Genomic DNA, 24,628 nt, shown 5'->3' with positions numbered 1-24,628 from the left:
CCTGGACCCACAGAGCACTCTGCGACCTGCTCCCTGGAGGGTCTGGCGCTTCCAGCCCCACCTCCTTCCCCCTCCAGGGCCAGGTTCCGGGCAGCATGTGAGCACTTAGTTGTTTCAGTTTGAAGAACATAATGGAGCCAGCGATGCTTAAGATGCTTGTGTTAGTGGCGGTGGTCTGCAGTTTCATTTCACTTTAGTAAGAACCATCTGCTGTGAGCAGGCGGCAGGCACAGCCAGCTCCCCATCCCAGGGGCTGTCCCCCCCCCCGCCCCAGATTCCACCCCCAGAGGAAGGCTGTGCTGGGGCCCCCGGGCCAGGAGAGGAGCCCCTTGAGGCTGGGGCCGGGGGTAGGACATGCAGAACCCCAGGCTGGTCTCTCCGTCCTTCCCGGCCAGGACCAAGGGGCCTGAGGAGGACCCCAGGACCACCCAGCCCTGGCCACTGTAAAGCTTGTGGGGGTGGGAGGGGGCAGAGGTGCGAGGCCCTGCCTTCGAACCTACTGTGCTCTTCCTGCAAAGTCCCGGAGGGAGGCAGCTCTGACTGTGCCACTGACCCAGCTACACGTCAGTCACTTTGCCTCTTGCTGCCTCGGTTTTCGCATCTTTAGAATGGGGGCCCCGTAACACCCACATCAGAGAGTTGCTGTGAGCACTGAGGCCGCATGGGGGGGAACCCCTGCAAAAACCACCTGACCAGGCACAGGAGGAGGGCTGGCCTCTTTCACTGCCAGCGAGAGCCCAGGGCGGCTGCCAGCAGCCCCGCAGGGTGGGGTGGGGGCCGGCTTCTCCACCCACCTCTGGCTGGCACTGTGACAAAGGCAGTGTGAATCACACAGCATAGCTGGTTGTAGCCGAGTTGGGGACAAAGTGCCTCTGGGGCCAGAGAATGAGCATCTTGTCCCCCACCCGCTGGACCAAAGGTGTGCCAGTCCGGACGTAGTGCCAGGGCTACAGGGAGGTCCCGCTGGGAAGGGGGATCTTATAGCCGCTCTGGAGAAGCAGGAGGCAGGCACCCAGCCCCAGGGCCCCCGCCAGGAGCGCGGCGCCCAGGGCTCTGAGGAAGGAAGTCCTGGTCCGGGTGTAGGAGCCGGGCGCCACGATGCCCAGCAGCGCCGTGCTGACCGTGAGCGGGTAGAGGATGGAGACGCCCGTGTTGAGGGCAACGATCTCGCGAACTTGGCAAACGGGGCGATGACGCAGAAGAAGCGGGGCACCGTGGCGATGACCGTGGCGAGGGCGCTGGGGACGATGGCCACGCCCAGATGCCGCGCGGCCTCCGGCGTCCGCCCCTGGCGCTGCGCGTGGGCACCCTGGGTGTGGGCGAGACAGAGCTGCGGCCCCAAACGCCGGAGGGGATCCCACCCTGCCTGGGACTTGGGATGGGGGCTTGGACCCGGGTAAACACACGCGCTGTGCAAGGCCAGCCTTGCCCCCGCAGGCCCGGTTCCACCCCAGAGAGGGAGGATGACCGCGCCTGCTCCACGGGGTTGGAGGGAAGACGGGGCGGCTCCCCTGCAGCAGCGCCCAGCGCACAGCACGCGGTGGGGGCGCGTTCAGCGTTGCTCTGACCAGAACACTGATGCTCTGCATAGCAGGTCCTCAAAAATGGGAGCCCTGCTTGGAGCTGACTTCCTTCTTTTGACCAAAAGCAGCTAAATCTAAAAACAACTGAATTTACATATTTATGAAGATTTCACACCAATTCCAAACCAGGAAAAAAACAAAAGCTTTATGAGACCCAGAGCTGGGTTTGGCCCTGAGTACATGGGTATGTCCTCACTAAGCCACGAGGGCCAGAGATGGGGCTGGTGACCTCACAGTCAGAACCAGAAGGGCTCAGATCTGTTCCCCCGGCCAGAGAATGAGACGGACTCAGGGAACGTAGAAGCAGGCAGGGCCCTTGGACGTCGCCTGGTCCGACCCCTCGTGCTGGCTTAGGGAGACAGGCTGGGGGGAGTGGACCTGCCCAAGGCCCACAGCGATGCTTGGTGGAGCTGCCTCCGAACTTGAGCTTGAGTCCCCTAGGCGTGGAGAGGCTCCTAGAACACAGCCCGGTTGGGCACTGGGCTTGGGGTATGCGGCTACCCTCGAGGGTCCTCAGCAGCACTGGGGGGGTGGGAGAATGTTCGTTGGGGAGGGGAAGGGCAGGCAGGCTGCTCACCTCGGCCTAGTGTGGGGACAGGTTCTCTCCAGCCAGCAGGCAGCCCTCGACCAGATGGACGCAGTAATCCATGGAGGAGCCGATGAGGATGGACAGGGAGATGGCTTCCACGGTGCCCATCTCCCAGCCACTCAAGTACATGATGGTCACCACCAGGCAGACGATGCCTGCAGAGGGCAGTGGACGGCGGGGGGCAGCTTGGACCAGCCCCACTCATCCGGTCCTGGAGGGGCGGTGGGCGAGTTCAGAGGGCCCTTGGAGAATGCGCTGAAGTCTACAGTGGAGCACCCCCAGCTCTGGTGACCAGTGGGACGAGGAGGCACAGGGCCAGAGAGAGCTGGGGGGGGGGCCCCGAAAGAGGGATCAGGTGCTGCAACACATCGCTGGGCCAAGAGCTACCACCTGCCGACATCTGGCTCCCCTCGGGGAGCACACAGTCCTATGAATGACTGTCACAGAGGCTCTTTTTGCCTGGGGTGGGAGTGGGGTGATCGGGAAGACTGAAGAGATGGGGCACTTAAATGTGGAGAGAAACCAGCTGACCTGAGGCCACCAAGGAGACCCTGCCCACTCCTGGTCCCCGGCCCACACGCCCAGGATGCTCAGGAGCACGGGCAGCAGGAGCAGCACGTGGGTGGTGAACACGGCCACCGCAGCCACACAGATGAGCAAGGAGAGGGCCAGACCGTACAGGGCGCTCTGCACCCCTGGAAGGTGATGGGAGAGGGCCCTCAGCTGGGCTGCACCACGGGGCACCCCTCACCCCCTCCTCCCCATGGCTCAGAGGTACTGGGGCTACACAGATGGGCGCTGTCACAGCTGTGTTACTCTGGGTGAGCCACCTGACCTCGCTGAGCCCCCATTTCTTCATCTGTATAATGGGGGGAATAGCAGTACTGACTCCATAGCTTTGTCTGGAGTTTAAAGAGAGAGCACAGGTCAGGCCTCAGCAAGCGCCTGGCCTCCAGAAGGGCTCCCAAGGACAAAGAGCTGTCATCATGGCCATTGCCATGACTTTCTAGGTGGCGAAAGTCAGGATCAGAGGGCCTGATGATCCTGCAGATGGGGCCCCCAAGTCTGGCTTCTGATTGGTGCTCCCGGCCACTGTCATCCCAGTTTCTCCAGGGCCCTTGGCCAGATTTGAGAAGACAAGTGTGGCTGAGACAGGCCAGGCCCTCGCTGCCCAGGTCACCTCCCCATGCGCCCTGCTGTCACCGCCCGCCCTGCCGAGACCCGGGGGTAGGGGGACCGGGCTGCCGCTCGCCTCCGATCTCCATGAAGATCTGCTTCCAATGCTCGCAGGTCTGGAAGCCACAGCGCAGGGCCGAGCCCTCAGGAAACGTCTGCAGCTGCTGCTTCAGGAAGCTCTCCCAGCGCAGGTAGTCCTAGTAGGTCTGGAAGGAGGACTTGCCCTTGTGCTTGGTCTGTGGGGATATGAGCCAGTGAGATGGGTGGACGGCTGGGGTGGGGTGGGGGGGCGGGTGGGGGCCTATCACCCTGTCCTGGTGACTGCCAGTCTGCTCTGTGACAACTGCAGCCGGCCCTCCACCACCTGCAAATGGAGTGTGCTGTGTGGGTGGGAGTGGAGGGTGACCCCATCCAAGACCACTTCAACCAGCCTCTGGGTGCACACGTGTCTCTTACAGCGGCGGCAGATCCCGGTACAACCAAAGTCCCTGTCCCTTCCCAACAGAACCAGCTTCAGCTCCCAGAGCTCCCAGCTGCCCTCTGCCCATGCTGTTCCCCTCTGCCTGCACTGCCAGCTCCCGCTCCTCCTTCAAGGCTCATTAGGGTTCCGTCTCCTCTAGGAAGCCATCCTGGATGCCCCAAGACCGGCATCCTCTGGGCTCTGTGAACCCTTGATGCTTCCACATCGGAGTTCTCATCACTGCCTGGCAACCTGCCCATCTCCTGGGCTGGACTGTGAGTCCAGGAGGGCAGGTGGCCAGTCCGGTTCATGGTGCCCAGCTCTGGAACTGTCATAGATGTGACCTCACTGGTCCAATTCTGCTCTGCCTGAGCACAAGCCAGTTTAGGGTGAGTCTGTGCACGTGTGGGTCTGAGTGTTGGTGGGGTCAGCTGGGAGGTGATGTTCTGTTGTGCGGAGGGGCCTGAGAGGGGATTCTCTCGTCTCCCAGACTGCCTGTGGCTTCAGCCTTAAAAAGGAAGGAAATTTGGACACGGGCGCCAACATAGGTGAACCTGAAGGCCCTTATGCTAAGTGCAATGAACCAGTCGCAAAAAGACCCATGCTGTGTGTGAGGGACAGAGAGGACTCAAATCCGTGGGGACAGAAAGGAGCGTGGTGGCCGGAGGAGGGGAATGGGAAGTCAGTGTTGAATGGGGACAGTTTCAGTTCTGCAAGATGAAAAGCTTCCGAGACGGGCGTTGGTGACAGCTGCACAGCAGTGCGAATATGCTAAATTATTTATTAATTTATAATAAATTATAATAAATTAATTGATTTAATAATTAATGTTACTGAACTATATGCTTAAAATGGTTAAGACTGTCAGTTTTTAATATATATTTTAACACAATTTTTAAAAACTGCCTGAGCTTTGAACTGGTGTCTGCATTAGCCTGGGGCTCACTGTGGGCTTGGGGGGTCTGGGTCCTCCCCGTGGTGGCTGGCGGTTTGGTTGCTCGGGCCTTGAGTGGCACAGGTGGCGGGAAGGAAAGCAGGGCTGGGACCAGAGAACAAGAATTGCCCACTTGCCACCTTATTCTCGTCCCCGAAGGCCTTCAGGGGAGCGATCTCACCACAGCTTCTTGATGACTGCCAGAGGGCACACCGGCACCTGTAACCCTATTCTTTAGAGGTGGAACTAGAGGTTGGAGGGGACAAGTGGCTTGCTCGAGGACACAGAGCACAGGGAGATCAGAGCAAGGACTGGAGCCCGGGGCTCAGCGCAGAGGCAGCAGGGGCAGACTCAGCAAGCCTCAGTGTGAAGCGCCAGGGCCACAAGGCCCGCGAGGCCCAGGTCGGGGACACGGGTGCGTGCACACGCGTGTGTGTGCATGGGTGCCTCCTTGGGCAGAGCCCAGGGAGTGTCAGGGGTGAGAGAGGAGGCAGTGAAGTGTGGGATGGCCAGTCCCCTGGCTTCTAATCTCCTGGGGAGGCCCAGCACAGCGGGTTCTGTGGCCCAGAACCTGGCCCCTCACAGTGAGGAGCATCCTGGACTGTCACCTGCTCCTGCAAAACCATCTGAACCCTGGGCTGTTAGGGAGGGAGGGTGCTGGCAGCTGGCAGTCATCCTATGTGACAGAAAGGCTGAGCTCAGTGGTCAGCGCTGGAAGCTGACGCTCATTAACCCTGTGACCTTGGGCAAACAACCTCACCCCTCTCAGCCTCAGTATCCCCTCAGAAGAGCAATCCCACTGATCTTCTCTGGGGTGGGGGGACCGGCGGTGACAGTGCACTCTGCGACGTCAGCACGCTGTCCTGTGCCTGGTGGCCCACCCGGGGCTCACCGACTCGAAGGCCATGGAGATCCACTGCACGCGGCCGTCCTTGACACCCACGGCCCCGTGCGACAGCTGACCTGGGAGCAGGTGGGGCTCGGGCAGCTCCTTGCACTCAGGGTGCAACATCTGCAGGAAGGAAGAGATGCTGTAGCCTGTGGGAAAAGGGCAAGATGTGGGTAGGGGTGGGGACCTGGGAAGGGAGCACCCCTTCCCCTCGATCCCGCCTGCACACGTGCACTCACCCATCTGGGTGTGAGTGTGCAAGGGGTACACGCCCCTCCCCTAACCTCCTAGTTTAAAAAGTGTCTAGAACCACTGGCAACATCGAGAAACCTACATCACCATTTGCCATCGGGGTGTAAAATGACACCTTGTGCCCTCTCAGGAAGAGCCCTGGACCCAGGTGATTGCTGGAGGGCCAGCCCCTTCTCGCTCCGGATGTTGGGAAAGCTCCTCCTGTAGGTTCTCCCCTGAGCACCGCACACCTCCCCACGCATGTGCGGCTCTGTTCCAATTCACCTTCAAGCCCGAGTCTGCTCTCATCCAGAAGATTTGCACACTCCTCACCCCAGTGTAGATGAGGCGGGAAGCCCCATAAAAAGACCGGCAGGACCCCCTAGCCAGGGCCACTACTCCTGCCAGCGCCATCCGGTTTCCTGGCCCAGAGGTTCTATCTCACTTTTTGCCTCTGAAATGGCTTACTTACCCCTAAAATTCTATTGGTTCCGTGAGCTCACTCCTGATTGGTGATTGGTTATTTCCTTCACTCCTGATTGGTCCATTTCCCTAACTTCTGATTGGTCCATTTGTAGTACTTCATTTGCATGGAGCTCACTCCTGATTGGTTATTTCTCTCACCCCTGATTGGTCCATTTCCCTCACTCCTGATTGGTTATTTCTCTCTCTACTGATTGCTCCATTTCAACAAAGCTTGTTCCTAATTAGTCAACTTTTGTCATACCTTATTTGCATATGACCTTGCAAAGTGTAAACTGGCAGCCTATAAAAGCCTGTGTAAACCTACAGATGGGATCCAAATCTTGGAGTGTTACCGTGTCTGGGCTTGTTGGGTAACAAATCTTGAGTTCTCCAACTCTGAGAGCTGCTTGGTTTCTCGCTCAGATCGAGACTGCTGTCACAACTGAGCTGTAACACGTTTTTTCTGTAACATGGACACCTTCAAGCAACTGTTTGCAGACATCTTTATTCCGGCACGTGCATCCTTAGGGCTGTCCACCCTTGACTTTCTACTTATCTGAAGGCAGGCACTGCACCCCGCCTGGCTTCACCAGCTCCGAGTTCTCTGCGATGGCTTTACAAAGGTGATACAAGTGCCTGGTTCATTTGAAGAGGTTAAAGCTGCTGTTGTAGATGATGCTATCCTTTCCCAAGGAGATACAGTCCAGTGCAGCTGCTCGGTGAGTCAGGAGCTCAGCCTGGGGTCCCACCCCTGGGGAGAAACCACCTGCAGTTCCCACTACCAGCCCTCGGAACCCTCTGCTTGGTCGCCCAGGGTCCTGCCCCTAGCAGCACCTCTGCTCTCTCACTGCTTCCCCTGCATGGGGTCCTCAGTCTCTCCTCTGCCTCTCCTCCTTGCTTTTACTCAGAATAAACACACCTGGGCTGCCTGCTTTCCCCTCTTCTGCACAGTCAAACCCTACCTGTCCTCGGGCATCTGACTTCTCTCCTCATCGCCTCCCCAACCCTCCCCTGAACACCTGCAGACTCATGGTCAGGACTGAGCGGATCTTCTCTGACCCCACCTGGCTCCTGAATTACTTTGTGTCTGAAATCCTGTACACTCAGTCAGGCTAACTTCCCAAGGCAGGGGTTACGATCAGCTGTAACTACGGCCACGGTCCTTGCCCCGCGTCTCAGTATCCATCACGTGCCAGGGAGACACCCACTCACAGCTCCACCAGCTTCTCTCCCCCCCCCCCCCCACTGCCAAGGGCCCAGCACCGGACACAAACACGTACAAGGGGAGAGACTGTCCCAAGCAGACGGCACCACAGCCGAGGCACGCAGCAAGGGCTGTGGGCACAGGGAGGGCCTCCTGCAGGAGGAGGAAGAGGGCAGGAGGTCTTTACGCACCTGTATTCTCACCTCTATTCCAGCCTTAATGACGCGGGGCAGCCGGTCCGGCCCCACTGCACCCAGATTCCTGGGCGATTTTAAGAGCTCGACCCTGCTTGGTCTTCAAGAGAAATGTTACCCCAAGAGCCCGTGGCGGGGGCCTGTCTGGGCCGGTGGAGCAGTCAGAGCCAAGAGGGAGTGTGGGGAGCTGGGGTGGTGGCCTGTGGGCTAGTACTTGTTAGCAAGCCTGGTGTGATTGGGCCCTTTGGCACTTGCCCAACGTGGGCCCACGTACTGGGTCTCTGATGACATGGTTGTCGATCTGCCGCGTGCGGTTGGTACCAAGAATGCCGAAGACCATGGGCCCTGTATCCACCAGCGGCCGCACCGCCGGCTTCCAGCAGCCTGTGTTCACGCAGGGGTTGAAGCCGAACGTGGCGGAGAGGCGGGCCTTGGGCGCTGCAGAGGGAGTCACAGCTGTACGGGGAGCTGGGGCTCAGCCTCCCAAGGTCCCACTGCAGCCTCCCTGCAGGTACCCTTCTCACTGGGCACGTAGAAGATGACTTCGGTCGGCCCGTCGAGGCTTGTGGGACTGAGCAAAGTAGAGTTTCCTGTGGAGGCAAAGGAGGCTGGCACTGAGGCCGGGAAGGCCGGGAGGAGTTGGGGAGGTGGGGCAGACGTGGCCGTGTGCAGGGACTAGAAGAGCACAGGGGGTGGACTCGGGCTCTCCCAGTGCGGGGATTGGGTTGTAGGTTCAGGGCTGGGGTTTGAACACCTGTTCTAGTCTAGCCCCACCACATGGCTCAGGTTAACATCCTCCCCTTTTCCTCCTCTCTGTGTCTGTCTCCTTGCCTGTGGCATGAAGGGTGGAGGAGACCAGCAGTTTCCAAAGTGTCCTCCAGGGGGTGCAAGAGTTCAGAGGGGCCCCGGGGCCAGCCTGGGGGTTGGGGAGGGTCACTGCTCAGAAGCCCCCTGCCCTGCTGTAACCCGAACAGTCACAGAGCCTCAAGATTTTGTTTAAGGAAAGGATTTCACGGTCAGCTTATCCACTGTGGGACTTGAGGTGGCTCAAGGTTCTTTCTAGAATGTTCTGAATTCACCCAGGCAGCCAGACCCCAGTGGCTTTTGTGTATGTGCAGAGGGAGCCCAGCCGTGGAGGGCAGGCAGGGGGACCCCCAGTGCCGTGCCAAGGTGCGTGAGGCTGGAAGGGCCCGAGGAGCCCGTCTTGGTCATCCCGGGGCCTCCATACCACACCCCCGCCCCAAGCGGAGTTCAGCCTGGTGTGGGTGCCCAGTGCCCCGAGGCCAGGCCCTGTCAGTGAAGACCACGTCCCTGTCCCTATTGCCGGCCCTGCACTGCCATTCTCTGGACTACGACAGTGAGCTCTTTCTTTCAGAGCACGTGTTGTAGTTTCTAATGACATTGTGCTTGACTCGTTAGCTGCTGTCTCCCACTGGTCAGCCCGAGGGCGGCAGCCACGTCTGTCTTGTTTACCAGCCCCAGCACTAGCCCTGGGCCGGCTCAGTCGGTGCTGAAGGTTTGTTAAACGAACGAGTGGACGAAAGAGTAGATCTTCCGCTAACAGCCTCAGCGGCCAGAACATGGGAGAAGAAACCTAGGAAAAGATTCCCCCAGCTGGCTCGGAGACCCCTGAGGCACAGAATGCGGTCACTCGCATTTTGGGGCACTGACTTCATGCCATGCACTAGGCAGGGCGTGCGTATGCGGTAGGTAAATAGAACAGAGACTGTCTCTCTCCTGCCACCCCACAATCTGAGGGCGGAGGAACATTAAATACATATCTTCCGAATTAATTATATAGTGTGGCGAGCACCTTGGAGAGGAGTGCAGAGTGTACTCATTCATTCATTGATTCACTCATTGAGCAAGTGTTTATTGAGCACTAGCTGTGTACCAGGTACTGGGTCGGGTGCTGGGGATACAGCAGGGGCCACAGTCAAGGTGCCCGCTGCAGAATGCCTACGTGCTTCTGAGGGCAGACAGCTAATAAACCATAATAAACCAGTAGGTCAGTATGACTCAAGGTGGTGATGGGAGCTGGAAGGAGAGCAGAGGGGTGACGCCCAGAGAGAGACCAGGCGTGGCTATCTCAGACGGGGCCGGTGTTCTGGTCAGGGGCAGCCTCTCCAGGGGGGGGTACCTCTGGGCAAGGACCTGAATTTAGAGAAGTCAATCACATAAGGAGCTGGGGAAGAGCATTTTAGGCCGAGGGAACAGCAAATGCAGAAGTCCTGTGATGGGAACTGGTGGGTGTGCTGAAGGGCAGCCAGATGGCCACTGTGCATCCTGCAGGGCCACCCAGAGGGACAGTGGCAGATGGGGGTGCAGATCATGGGCCTGTCATCTCGGTGTTCCCCACTCCCCAGTCCCAGGCAGGGAACTGTGTGGACAAACGTGGAAACGGACATGGGTTTCTTAAAGGTGCCTGCTGGCATCACTTATTGGGGGTGAGGTAGGGGGGGCGGGCTGGTAGAAACAGGCCTATCTGCAAGGTTACTGGGTGTGCTGCTGCTCCTCGGCAGCCACGTAGAAGTTGAAGTCAAACTTCCAGCCCCGCTTGGCATCACAGGCCCAGGTCGTCACCATCCACTTGCAGGAGGGGCTCACTGCCTGGAGCAGCTCTGCTGTAGACATACGAGCGGTCAGCTTCTTGGTGAAGTTACCAAAAGGCGCTCTATACACCTAAGTGGATGGACAGAGATAAGACAGGTGGCTCCAGGAGGCTGCCTCAGCCTGGGCCTGGCCTCAGGCTCTGTACCCCTCCCTCCTCGACGTGTTCCCCGCCCCCTGCCCCCGGTTCAGACCCCAGAGTGGGGGACAGAGCTCCGAGCAGAGACTCAGGAGGCCTGGGTTGGAGTTTAAAGATTGGGGAAATCCTTCTTCCCTCTCTGAGCCTCAGTCCTTGCCTCGCCTGAGGACCTACTCACTCCGGGCCAGGCCTGAGCTGTGCTCCGAGGGTACGGCAGCGGGAGACGCATTTGGTCCCTGCCCACGGCCAGCTGCCAACTATGATGGCTTCAGATTCTTTTAAGGGCTTTGAATTAAATATCAGGAGAAGACACAGGATGAACGGGCAGCAGAAAAGGAGGGCAAACCGAGAGGGATGGCCAGGACAGCACTCTGGGAGGAGGTGACACTCATGCTGAGACCTGGCTGGGACATCAGCCGTGAATTAAGTGGGAAGGAAAGCTTTCCAGGCAGTAGGACAGCAGTGCAAAGGTCAGGGTCAGGAAACACCTCACACAGCCCATCTCTGAGATGGAAATACAAACCCTGAACAAGTAAGGTGACAGGCCTGATGGTCACCCTGGGGTGTAACGTGTTAAAGAAACACATGGTTCCCGAGAGGGAGAAGCCGGAGGCCCGGGCTGGCCCTCGGAGGCCCTTCTCTGAGGTGCGGGAGCAGCTGTCGGGAGCAGCAGTCTGACTAGTGGCTCCCGTTTACTGAGCGTTTACTGCACCCCAGACGTTCCGTAACACACAGACCTTGCCTCGTGCACCTCCAACAACCCTGGCTGGTACCTTTCACATCCCCGTTTCACTTAGACTCAGAGAGACTAAGTCATCTTCCCAAAGACACACAGGTAATAATTGGCAGTGCCAGGACTTGAACCCAGGTCTGGCTGCCTCAGAAGCCCATGCTGTCACCACCCTGTGGGTCCCTGCCGCTGACATGGCTGACAGCGGGAGAGGGTCCTCATCAGCTTGGGGCAGCTGCATCCTCACAGACCCTGTCCCCACCCCTGACGTGGCCAGTGCCCACCAGCGCAGCACTGAGGGCCCCCTCCCCAGTAGTGGTGACTAACTTCATGGCAGCCCTGGCTGACCTGGAAGGAGGGCACCTCCCCGTCCCCGGGGGACACGACCTGCCAAGGGGCAGGTAGGCTGGCGTTGAGGGAGAACCTGCAGACAGCCGGGTGGCCTTTGGTCTTCCCCTTGGAGGCATACACCGTGCCTGGGGCGTCTAGGGACAAATGGGAGGTGGAGGAGGGATGACAATCACCTCGTTGGCTTCCCCTGACCCGGTAGCAGCCCACCCTCTGCTCTGCTGACCGAGGAGCTGAGCCCCGACCTTGGGCTCATCTCCGAATGCTGGCCCTGCCCTTTCCTGGATCAAGCCCGGGACAATGATGGGAGAAAGGTCGTTGGCAGTGGACACTGGGGTGGGATGGCGGCACAGATGGAGGTGGACGTGGTGGTGGTCCCTGCGATGGGGCGGCAGCACAGGTGGAGGGAGTGCAAAGATGGCGAAGTCACGGTGAGGTTGAGCCAGTGTGGGGCTGTGGTGCTGGCAGTGGTGCTAATGATGGGGAGCCCCGTGTGCCTGGTGGGGCTGGGCTGCTGATGGCAATGGTGGGCACAGAAGGGGTGACGATGGCCACGGGGCGACAAGGGTTAATGCCCACATGCATCCCTGCGTCCCACCTCCGATGGTGAACCCAGAAGGGATAAGCCAGCGTCCGGCGTTCAGGATGCCCCAGCCCTCCCCCCGATACTCAGGACGGGTTTGGCACACAAGGCAGGTTTATGGGGCACCACAGGCCAGACTGGGGTAGCGGCAGGAGGGGTTCCCGCTGCTCTGGCCGAGGAGAGCTGGTGGGACGACAGGCAAGGGCCTCCACTTCAACACCCTCCCCCCACCCAACCCTTCCATAGTGACCCAAGAACACAGGCTTTTTTTCTCGAAAAAGAAAGATTGGATTTAATCCTCTCTCCTCACAAGGTCCCTGCACCCCTGCACCAGGCAGGACCTCCCAACACCCCCACCCAGCCAGTCCACGCGCCCCACTGTCCTTGCAGGGTGGCCTCAGGCCGGCTGGCCCAGGACACCCCTCAGCCCGGCAGCTGCTTCTCCAGGGATGTCCGGATGTTGTTCTGCAGGCTGTGGGGCTTCTCCTGGAACAGACCTACCCCCGCGCTGTGTCAGGGACAGAAGGGCCTCCCTGGCAGGGCCCTGCAGAGGCTAGGACAGTGATGACCCCAGGGACACAGGCCCCAGGGCCCTCAGCTTGAGAAAGGGGTGGTGTCGGGGTCTGCAAGAAACTAGATGGAACTGAAAAAAACACCAAATGTTGAATTTACAAGACTCTTAAGGCAAAAGAAAGACACCTGCCAGCCCCACCCAGAGAAGGACCCTCTGAAGCTTTCCCTGCTCACGCTCAGCACGTCCCATCTCCCTCTTCTGTCAAAGGGGCGCCTCCAGAGGCGGGCCGAGGGCCCAGATGGGGTGCCGCCGCTCAGGTGCTTAGCAACGTGTCTGGCTCGCGGAAAATGTTCAGTAAACGGGAACAATTAGAAACGGCATGTTATCAACAAGCAGAGATGAGGGGAGACCTCTAGTTTTGTGCCAAACATGGTGGGTGATTTTTTAGTTTGTTTTGCTTTTTAATGAAAGGAATTTTACATCTTCAAAAATTTGACCTTCACAATAATCCTAAGAGGTCATTATTCTTAACTCCATTTGACAGAGAAGCAAGCAGACGTTCAGGAAGGGAACAGGACCTGCAGGGGAAGTGAGAGGCAGGGCCCCATCAGGATGGGTCTTGTCCACACCTAAGGCCGAAGCTCTTTCTGCTACAAAGTGAAGGGGTCCCTTTAGGAGGCAGCTCAGAGGCTGAGATACAAGGGGCTGGAGGCTGGACTCCAGCTGAGGTCTTGGCCCTTCTCCAGATGTTTCCAGGAACTTCGGGATCATCCTGGGGTTTGTCTGTTTGTGAAGTGGGAGCAGACATGGCTTTTTCCTCCAGGCCCCGAGGGACGGCGGGAGGATTTGTAGCGGCAGCGAGAGTGGAGTGGGATCTGATGCCCAGGCAGGCGGGAAAGGAGCAGGGGACGTGGCCAGGGCTGCCTCCAAATTAGGAGGGGCTCTTTGGGCACCTCTCTGAGCTGCAGTTGATTATCATGCATTTGGCTAATGCCATTACGGGGGGAAGGCCAGGTTAATCTGAACACCGCCCTAATTAAGTGAAGGCAATGACAGCCGTCAGCGGGGCTTCCCCCAGGAGCTGGAAGCACTCGCCCAAGCGTCTTCTCATTTGGTTTCTAACCATCCAGCAAAGCTGCGCGACCTTGGGTTGACTTCCCCCACCCCAACCCCGACCTCAGTCTCCCCTCTGTAAGATGACAGCCTGGATCAGACGAAGGCAAGGAGATGTCTTTATTTCACCTCCTTGTTCATCCCCCGCACGCACTCCATCACTAAGTGCTACAGATTTTGTCTCCTAAAAACCTTGACTTCACCGCCACCATCGGCCACGCTCGCCCCAGCCCCCGCCGTCTCTCATCTAGGTGACTGCACCAGCCTCCCACCTGGTCTCCCAGCCAGTTCCACGCTGGATCTCCAACCACACAGCACCTGGGGGGCTCAATCATGGCCCCTCTCTGCTTAAAACCCTCCACTAGCTTCCAGTACAATTATGGTAAAATCCAGACTCCTCACTTCAGCCCACCAGGCCCTGGCCCAGCCCATCTGGCTAGTCCTAGCTCCTGCAAATACCTCTCTCGAAGCTGGTCCCGGTCATTCCTACCGCCAGTGCTCCCCTCTGCCCAGACCTCTTTCCTCTTCTCCCCTCCCAGCTTGGCTAACTCCTTCCCTTTTTACTCCTCCCAGTGAGGCTAAGTCCTTCCCATTTGTCAAGTTTTGGCTTAGACATTCCCCCCTCCAGGAAGCCTTCCATGATGCTGAGCTCCCCAGGCACCCTGCTTTCCAGCCACCACAGCTCAGATCTACTATTACATGGCCTGTCCCAGCAGTGGAACAAACTTCCTGAGCTCAGGAGCCTGGACTGCCCAGTGGGGTCTCTCCAGCACCAGCACAGCTGGCACCCATGAAGTATTTGTTTAATGAAATGTGGGCACACTGAGGCTTAGAAGTGGAGTGATTTGCCTGAGGTTATGCAGTGATGGGGATGGATGTCCCATCTCTCGTCTTTGAGATCTGGATTACAGAGAGGGAAGGGTCCCACAGGGGCCACCCTGGCTGGAAACCCTCACCTGAACAGGTGATGCAGGAGATGCCCTCGGTGCTCAGGTTGTACCTGAGGTCCAGCAGCACCTGGATGTTGGTGTCAGGGTGGAAAAGCAGTGGGGACTGGCTGGCAGGGCGGAGCTGGCTAGCAAACACCAGGGACAGGATGTGAGGATGGAGACGAATATGCCTGCGAGGAAAGGGTGCCACGCTAGGCGGGGCTGGGGCCCGGGAGGCACACTCACAGCTGGGGCCTCCAGAGCTCTGGGAAAGAGCTGCTCCCTCACGGGGGAGGGGAGGGGGAGGAGGAGAGGGTGTCCCAAGGGAGTGGGCAGAGGCCCAGCATGCCAGCCTCAGAGAGGCTGCTGGGGGGTCAGTCCTCCAGGGGAGGGGCTGGCAATGTGCATCACTTGGGGGGTTAGACTATAAGCTACAAGCTCACTTCTAGACAAGAATCAGCCACCACTCAGAGCCCTTACCAGTTTATAAAGAGCCAGCACATCCACCTGATCTTACACAGCCCTAAATATAGTCAATGATAACAATAATAAGAAAAACAACACAACTTTTTTAAAACATTTTTATTGAGTTATAATCATTTTACAATGTTGTGTCAAATCCCAGTGTAGAGCACAATTTTTCAGTTATACATGAACATACATGTATTCATTTTCACATTTTTTTCTCTGTGAGCTACCATAAGATCTTGTATATATTTCCCTGTGCTCTACAGTATAATCTTGTTTATCTATTATACATTTTGAAATCCCAGTCTGTCCCTTCCCACCCCCCACCCCCTTGGCAACCACAAGTTTTTATTCTATGTCTATGAGTCTGTTTCTGTTTTGTATTTATGCTTTGTTTTGTTTTGTTTTGTTTTAGATTCCACATATGAGCAATCTCATATGGTATTTTTCTTTCTCTTTCTGGCTTACTTCACTTAGAATGACATTCTCCAGGAGCATCCATGTTGCTGCAAATGGCATTATGTTGTCAGTTTTTATGGCTGAGTAGTATTCCACTGTATAAATATACCACCTCTTCTTTATCCAGTCATCTGTTGATGGACATTAGGCTGTTTCCATGTCTTGGCTATTGTAAATAGTGCTACTATGAACATTGGGGTGCAGGTGTGATTTTGAAGTAGGGTTCCTTCTGGATATATGCCCAGGAGTGGGATTCCTGGGTCATATGGTAAGTCTATTCCTAGTCTTTTGAGGAATCTCCATACTGTTTTCCACAGTGGCTGCACCAAACTGCATTCCCACCAGCAGTGTAGGAGGGTTCCCCTTTCACCACAGCTTCTCCAGCATTTTTCATTTGTGGATTTTTGAATGATGGCCATTCTGACTGGTGTGAGGTGATACCTCATTGTAGTTTTGATTTGCATTTCTCTGATAATGAGTGATATTGAGCATTTTTTCATGTGCCTATTGATCATTTGTATTTCTTCCTTGGAGAATTGCTTGCTTAGGCCTTTTGCCCATTTTTGGATTGGCTTGTTTGTTTCTTTCTTACTAAGTCATATGAGCTGCTTATATATTCTGGAGATCAAGCCTTTGTCGGTTTCACTTGCAAAGATTTTCTCCCATTCCGTAGGTGGTTGTTTTGTTTTGCTCATGGTTTCCTTTGCTGTGCTGAAGCTTGTAAGTTTCATTAGGTCCCATTTGTTTATTCTTGCTTTTATTTCTGTTGCTTGAGTAGACTGCCCTAGGAGAACATTTTTGAGATGTATGTTAGATAATGTTTTGCCTAAATTTTCTTCTAGGAGGTTTATTGTATCTTGTCTTATGTTTAAGTCTTTGATCCATTTTGAGTTGATTTTTGTGTATGGTGTAAGGGAGTGTTCTAGCTTCATTGATTTACATGCTGCTGTCCAGTTTTCCCAACACCATTTGCTGAAGAGACTGTCTTTATTCCATTGTATATTCTTGCCTCCTTTGTCGAAGATTAGTTGACCAAAAGTTTGTGGGTTCATTTCTGGGCTCTCTATTCTGTTCCATTGGTCTGTATGTCTATTTTTGTACCAATACCATGATGTCTTGATGACTGTAGCTCTATAGTATTGTCTGAAGTCTGGGAGAGTTATTCCTCCAGCCTCTTTCTTTTTCTTCAGTAATGCTTTGGTAATTCTAGGTCTTTCGTGGTTCCATATAAATTTTATTATGATTTGTTCTAGTTCTGTGACATGTGTCCTGGGTAATTTGATAGGGATTGCATTAAATCTGTAGATTGCCTTGGGCAGTGTGACCATTTGAACAATATTGATTCTTCCAATCCAAGAGTGTGGGATATCTTTCCATTTTTTAAGTCTTCTTTAATTTCCTTCATCAATGGTTTATACTTTTCTGTGTATAATTCTTTCACCTCCTTGGCTAGTTTTATTCCTAGGCATTTTATTACTTTGGGTGCTATTTTAAAGGGGATTGTTTCTTCACACGCCCTATAGCTTTCCTCACAGCTGCCTTATTTGACGGACACTATTCTTTATTTTTTTCTATGGACACTATTCTTATCCTCAGTTATATTCAAGGAAACTAAGGCTCAGACCCACTGGCACAGTCAAGGTGACACTGCTCGTACGTGGCAGAATCAGGATTCTGACCCAGCCAAGCTGGTCTGACTCCAGAGCCCAAGCGCTGAGCCCTGCTCTGCTGCCCGGCATGGGGCTGGCACTTAGAGGGAGCTCAACAAGCAACAGCTATTGCGGGACCAGCTTTGTTCTACGCAGGAAGGCAGTGAGGCTGAGAGAGAGAGAGGGCCACCAGCCCAGGTCTCTGACCTCTAGCTCTCTAGCAGGACAGGGGTGGATCCCCAGTGCCTGCCTGTTCTTTGGAGGGGGGGGTCCATCCCCATGCCACAGGCACTGGGGAGAAGCTTCAGGAAGCGGGGAAGGAGAATGGAGAGCTCAGTCACCCACAATCACCCAGCGGCTCTTGACAGCCGACCACAGGACCCAGCGGCGCAGCAGCTCCTGCAGCTGGGCAGTGAGTGGCCCCGGCGGCCCGTGTCGGGGGCTGGCTGCGGGCCTTCGGGGGGCACAGACACCAGGGACACGTCTCTCAGCTCCAGTGACACTGCCAGGGCAGAGCAGTGGCCCATCGGAGGCCTGGCCCAGACACGAGTCACAGCCCACCCCGGTCTCGGTCCTCTCCAGGGAAGCCCAAATGCTTGATGGGGAGCCCCACGGCCCTCTCACCCAGCCCCCGCCTCTAGCCCAGCCTGTCCTCAAACCATCCTGTCAGACCAACCCCCCGGTGAGGCAGGCCCTGGGTCTCGCCAGGCTCAGCGGGGCAGGCGGCCCCAGCTCTCAGCTGGCTGCTCCTCCGCGTCCGGCCAGGGGAGTCATCCCCCAGGTAGGGCCCGGGCCCTGCGCAGGGCCGCCCCCCGCCCGCTCGGAGCGGCAGGCGTGTCCCCGGGGAAGCGCGGGGAGCTCTCGCGGCCACGCCTCTGGGGGCAGCTGTGGCGTGAGGAGGGGAGAGGGGAGTGTCCTGGGTGTCCAGGGAGGGTGGGTGAGCGCAGGCACCCCGCCGCCGCTGACGTCTCACACAGGACACGCAGCGCAGACTTCCTGCGCCCCACTTCTCTCCGGTGCCATCTCTCCTGGGCCCTCAGGTGCCACTCTTCCTCCGGGGAGACAAATGGCGACAGCAGCCGTTACCCAGGAAGGGGGGTGACAGCACACAGCTGCCCACACATTGAGACCAAAGCAGGGGAATCGCACCTCCGCTGTCGCTGTCGTGCGGCCCTGGGGCCCTAACCCTGGGAGGGGGGGAGCGGGGCTGGGCTGAGGACACAGCTGAGGCCGCGGCTGGAGGGGACGTGGAGGGGACAGGGCTTGCCCAGGGACTGGGAACAAGAATAACGCGCGAACTTGATGAGTCCTGTGTGTCGGGCAGTGAGCTGGCGCCCCGTGCGGATGCTCCCGGTCTTTACGGGGATTATATGTACCCATTTTATAGAACAGGAAACTGAGATGCAGAGCGGTTAAGTAATACGCCCACAGTTCCATAGCTGCCAGGCCAAGAGGCTGAGGCTGGAGCCCAGGACTGGGCTGACTACAGTGCCCACTGCCCCAGACTAGGGGGCGGGGCGGGGTGGGCCTTGGTTGGTGTCTTCGTAGAGATTAGAGAAAAAAAGCCCTTTACCCAAGACTCTTTACTTCTATGTCACAAAACTGTTATAGAAACAGTCACATCTGAATGTCCACAGTGCAGAGGGCTGTGCCTCAGCCACAGTGCCCTTGTGCAGTGCCCAACCCGGGCCACTAGCCATGGTGCCCTGAAGGGGGGTGTGAGGAGGAGAGCTGAGGATTCCATCCTAGGCCCAAGGCTGGGCTCCTTGCTGGGCTTTCGTGTCCTTCCTGCTCCTCCTTGGCTCAGGTGGACACTGTCATGGACCCCTGACATTTCTGCCTCTGTGTACCCTGCCCCGAGCCCAGACCCTCCCTCATTCCTCAGTGCTCCCAACGCAGGCCATCACCAAGGACAGATTTCATCTGACCATCCCTCCCTCCCCAGACCACCTGGTCCATGGCTCATGAGACCCCAACTCCTCCACCTTCAGCAGCAGCTCTGCACCGATCAGTTCAACTCTGCATAGGGTCCGCTGCATCTAAAAATTTTTCCTCCCCCAGGGGAGGGAACCCCAAGGACATTTAATGTGGTGGCTAAGAGTGTGGGATTAAGAGTCAGATTATGGGGTCTAAATCTTGGCTCTGCTGCCTGTTAAAAGGGTTACCTTGACAACGTTGCCCAACCTCCCTGAGCCTTTGTTTCCTTGTCTGTAAAATGGGTGAAATAAGAGGACGCAGCTCCTTGGAGGGGAGGCAGTAAGATCTTGTACAAAAGTGCTTTGCCCACTTCTCAGCACACAGTAGGTGACCACACATATAACCACCAGACAGGACTCTCTCCTCCTTCTTGTGCTCCCCTAGTGGTGCCTAGCACAGGACTAGGCATACAGAAGGTGCTCAATGGTGAATCACAAGGCTTCCTGGAGAGAGGGTGGTGTGCTGAGTGGCCCCCAAGGTCTGTTACGGATATTCAGTGAGAGGAGGACGTGGCCCGCTGCCCCTCCGCTGGCCCAGCTCACCTGGCCCGGCAGGCGCTCTCCAGTGGTGCCATGTAAAGGCTCCAGATGGCCAGGGCAGCAGGCATGGTGAAGAACACAGCCAGCCAGCGGCAGGACACGATAAGAGACACGAACAGGCCAAAGTCATGGATAGCCAGGATCTGGCAAAGGAGAGAGAGAGGGGGGTGTGGGGCCGGCAGGCCCGGAGCCCAGGGAGCCTGGGGACTCTGCAGCCAGGCACTCAGGACCCTGCACCACTAGGCTGAGGCAGGATGAGGAGGCCGGGGCTGCTGGAATGGAGACACTAGCCTAGGAGGGCATCAGAGGGCAAGGGCTGGTGCTCGGAGCATGGGAGGGGAGAGAGAATCCCACCTCTGGTCTCTGCTGCAGGCCTCTGCCCGGAACAGTGCCTGGCACAGAACAAGCGCTCCGTAACTGCCCTTACATGAGGACAGAGGGAGACACCCTGCTGGAGCGGGCCGTGAGGTAGTGAGGGGGAAGGGAGAGAAAGCCACCCTGATGGGAACAGGGGGGCTGGGCCCAGGAGGAGTGGGTGTGTGGCGTAGTGTCAGAAGGCAGCTGCAGCCGACAAGCAGAAGAGCCTTCACTGGGGAGTGCTTTCACAACCGTCTCATTTCAGTCCCTGATGATCCACACATGAGGAAAGTGAGGCTCGGAGAGGTTAAGCAACCTGCCTAAGGCCACACAGCCAGAAAATGGCAACGGTAGGGTCTGAACCCAGCTCTGCCTGTTTTCTGGATGTGGCTCTCTAGGAAGGCCTGGAGAATCCCAAAGCATCAGGTGGTTTCTAGATGAGATACTCAGCCCAGGTCCTAAAGCCTCTCAGACTCAGGCAGGCTCACTGCCTCTCAGGTTCTGTCAGCACCGCAGCCCTGGCCGAAGAACCTTCTCCTGAGCCCAGCTCGGAGACCTGAAGGAGTGTGGGGCCAGCGAGAGGAAAGTCAGCGAAGGGATGACGATGTGGTGTGGAGCCGGTGGGGGGAGAGAGCTCCAGACCAGGGGACAGGAGGCTCGGGCAGGCTCACCACTGACAGCTCTGGGACCTTTGGAAACTGCCAAACAACCCTCAGGGCAGACGCTGGATTATTATTACGAGAATCAACAATAAACACTATTTGTATTATTATCATGTTCCCATTTGCTAAGTTCTGGTGATGGCGATTAGTAACAAAAACTCTAGGGATGTGGCAAGTACCTTGAGGCACAGGCTGGTGTGGCTGCAGGAGAAGGGGTGGGCGGGAAGAGCAGAGACCAGAGGCCAGGGGTGCCTGGGGGGAACGGGAGGTCAGGACAGGAGCAGAGGGTGGTCTCCCACCTGGGAGAAGATGTTAGCCGCACTGGCGGCGGCCGTGGTCAGGGAGGTGAAGAAGGTGGCCTTGCCCGCCGTCTGGATGATGTGGATCATCCGCAGCTGCGGGTCCTCCAGGTGGGTGGCCTGGCGGTAGGTGTTGATGAACACAATGACGTCGTCCACGCCTACGGGAGGGGGTCCCGGGCCAGCTGGGTGGCTCAGGATCACTCTGCTGTCCCCAGGGTCAGACCCAACCTGGGCTGAGAATCCGAGCCCCGCCCTCCATGCTCCTTGGCCCTATCCCCTCCCCAGAACTGGGCCCCTTCCTCCAAATCTTAGCCTCCTTCCCACCTTTCCCACTACTCTTAACCTCCCACCAGCATGCCTGCCTGCTCCTTCCACCTCTCGGGGGCTCCACCCACAATATGAAGAGGATCGCCCCCCACTCATACTCTACCAACCCCTCACCCCAATTCCGAGTCTCCAAGGTCTGAGAGGGGACTTTTTGGAGCCCCCATGGAAGCCAGTCTTTGCATCCTGGAAGAAGATTCTTTTAGGAACAGAGTTCCCCAGTGGGAGGCCCATTGCCATGGCGATGGAGGGAACTCACCAATGCCCACCATCAGGAAGGCAGCCAGCCCACTGAGGATGCTCAAGTACTGGATACCGAAGACCACGTGGTACAGGAAGAGTGCCATCAGGCAGCTGAGGCCGATGCTGGCAATCCCAGAGAAGGACAGGAACACTGGGCAGGGCAAGGGGCACAGGGGATAAAGTGGGGGGACCCAGCAGAACACACTCCTTCAGTGTCCCTGACCCCTGCTGGGTCCTGCCTCACACACCCCCAACCCCGGGGAGTGCCTTCACCACCCCATCTGTGCCCAGCGCAGTTCTCTACACCCAGAGAAGGGGCTGGGCAGGAGGCCTGAGAGGCAGATGAAGGCATTTCTGAGCAAGTCATGTTGTTCATGGGCCCTCATCTTTGCCGAACTTACCCCAAGTGCCAGTAGGGAATTATTATACATTTAACATCTGTCACCCCAGTAGAATAGATGTTCCATGGAGGTAGGAAGTGTAAACATGATGTTCACCACTGGAACTCTGGCACCTTAGAGCATCTGGGACACAGTTGGTACCCAATTAATATTTGTTATATTGATGAACGAACGTCTTCTCCATTTTTGAAGGTGTGACCAACCTCTCACTCACTTGGGCAATACAGAGTACCTGCTGTATATGCAGAAAGAAGCAGCCAGGGCACATGGGGAGGTGGCAGTGGAAAAGTGAACCGGGGGACTAAGGGCAGCTGACCTGGGACTGAAAAACAGGCTACAGAATAATCCATAACGTGTCCAATACTCCAGACCCCCCAAAACATATCAGCAAGTTTATCAGCAAGAAGACGGTCAAAGGGCAAAAGGTTCAACTGTGGGAGGTCTTTGCAGTAGGGGCCCTCAGGTGTGGTCCAACCTGCCACTGCACCTCAGTCACCTGCCTGGGGTTAGAAGGTGATGTCTGGGCACCCCTCCCCCGCCAGCTCTGGCATGGCAGATTTAAGACCAGTTCTGGCATTCCTGAGTGGGAAGGCTTTGTTCAGAGAGAAGCACACTGGGAGGAGAGAAGGGGCTGGCTCCATGCGGGGTCTTCAGGGAAGCCCTACCTGAGCAGGAGGTGAGGATGTAGACAAGGGCGGCGATGCAGCTGCTGCTGCTGAAGGCCGGGAGCATGTCAGCATGTCGTTGTTGAAGGTTCTGCATACCTCGTGATCAAAGAGGTCCATCCCCCCCGTACAGAACCTGGACTTTGCTGGGGGAGGGAGGGCACAGAAAGACGGTGTGGATCAGAGATGGAGGAGGAACAGGAGCCATCCACCTCACCAGACACTCTTTACCTTGGCTGTACATGACGAATGCCTGGGGGCTACCAAGAATCCTGATGTCCAGGCCATACTCTAGACAAATGAAATCAGAATGTCTGGGGTGGGACTGAATGATCAGTGGGGTTGACACCACTGCTCTACACAGATGATAATCAATTACAGCCAAATTCTATGTCATCTTCCAATTCTCAATTATTCACAGCAAAATTCAAAATTCAAACCAGCTTCTAGATATTCAGTTTTACACTGGTATTCAGAGTGCATCTAACAGAATTTTTATTTTTTTAAATGGAGGTACTGGGGATTGAACCTAGGACCTCACACACGCTAAGCATACGCTCTACCGCTTGAGCTATACCCTCCCTGCTGAAGTTATTCTTGATAAGAAAAACAACCAAGCTGGTCAAGTTGAGTTTTAAAATACAAACAGGAGTGAGATCTGCTTCTGGCCAAGAAGGAGTAACAAGATGAAACCTAGATTTAGCCTCCCAGTGAAACTAACCCCAAAATGAGAAAATATATCAAACAAGACTCTGGACATGAGACACCAAAGAGAATGATGATCTCTGAGAGATGAGAAACATAATGGGCCCTATGATTACCCTGACTCCCTGGTTTGTGAGAGTTTCCAGGCCTCAGTGCAGCCTAATATATGGGTTATTGGACTTCTCAAAAGAGGCTGAAAATTTTCCGAACTTGATGAAAACTATAAACATATTGATTCAAAAAACTTAAGCAGCAGACCCCAAATACACACACACAAACAATAAAACTACAATGCACATGATAATCAAATTGCTCAAAATTAGTGACCAAGAGAAACCCTTAAAAGCAGCCTGAGCAAAAAAAAGATGCATTACACATAGAGAAGCAAAAATAAGGATGACAGCAGGTTTCTCTTCAGAAACAATGCAAGTGAGAGGATGATGGGGCAAGATCCTTTCCCTACTGGGAAAAGAGTCACCCCAGAACTCTATACTCAGCAAAAATATATTTCAAAAGCAAAGGCAAAATAGAGTCTTTTTCAGTATACAAAAGCTGAAAGACATCATCTCCAATATCCATGCGCTATAAGAGATGTTAAAGGAAGTCCTTCAGGTAGAAGGAAAATGATATTTTTGTTTGTTTGTTTTTTTAGGGGGGAAGTAATCAGGTTTATTTACTTCTTATTAGAAGAGTTACTTTGGGATTGAACCCAGGACCTTGTGCACGCTAGGCATGTGCTCTGCCACTTGAGCTATATTCTCCCCTCAGAAAATGATAATACATGGAAATACACAACTACACAAAGGCATAAAAAGGATGAGAAACACTAACAACATGAATAAATAAATAAAATTTTCTTATTGCTTATGTAAATCTTTAAAAAAGATAACCAACCATTTAAACAACAACGACGAAATAACGTAGTGTGGGGGTTTGTAACATATATGAAAATAAAATGTATGACAACAGTAGCATAAAGGCCAGGAGGAAAGAAATGGTGGTGCACTATTCATGAAGCTATATGTGAAGTGGTTTAACATAATTTGAAGGTACACTGACAATTTAAGGATGTTTACTATAACCCCTGACGCAACCCCTAAACTAAACAGTTATAGCTAAAAGACCAACAAAGGAAATAAAATTGAATGATAAAAAATTTTCAGTCCAAAAGAAGGCAAAATAGAGA

General features: G+C 55.6%; 1 pseudogene; it reads right to left on the bottom strand.

Moving 5' to 3' along the window:
• Window positions 1–947: 947 nt before the first annotated feature.
• LOC141573300 (protein dispatched homolog 3-like) lies at window positions 948–22,981 on the bottom strand (annotated as a pseudogene).
• Window positions 22,982–24,628: the final 1,647 nt, after the last annotated feature.

The sequence above is a fragment of the Camelus bactrianus genome, chromosome 15, assembly GCF_048773025.1.
Source record: "Camelus bactrianus isolate YW-2024 breed Bactrian camel chromosome 15, ASM4877302v1, whole genome shotgun sequence".
In the NCBI taxonomy this organism is placed as follows: Eukaryota; Metazoa; Chordata; class Mammalia; order Artiodactyla; family Camelidae; genus Camelus; species Camelus bactrianus.
Note: the sequence above shows the minus strand (reverse complement) of the source record. Positions and strands in the feature narration are given on the sequence as shown.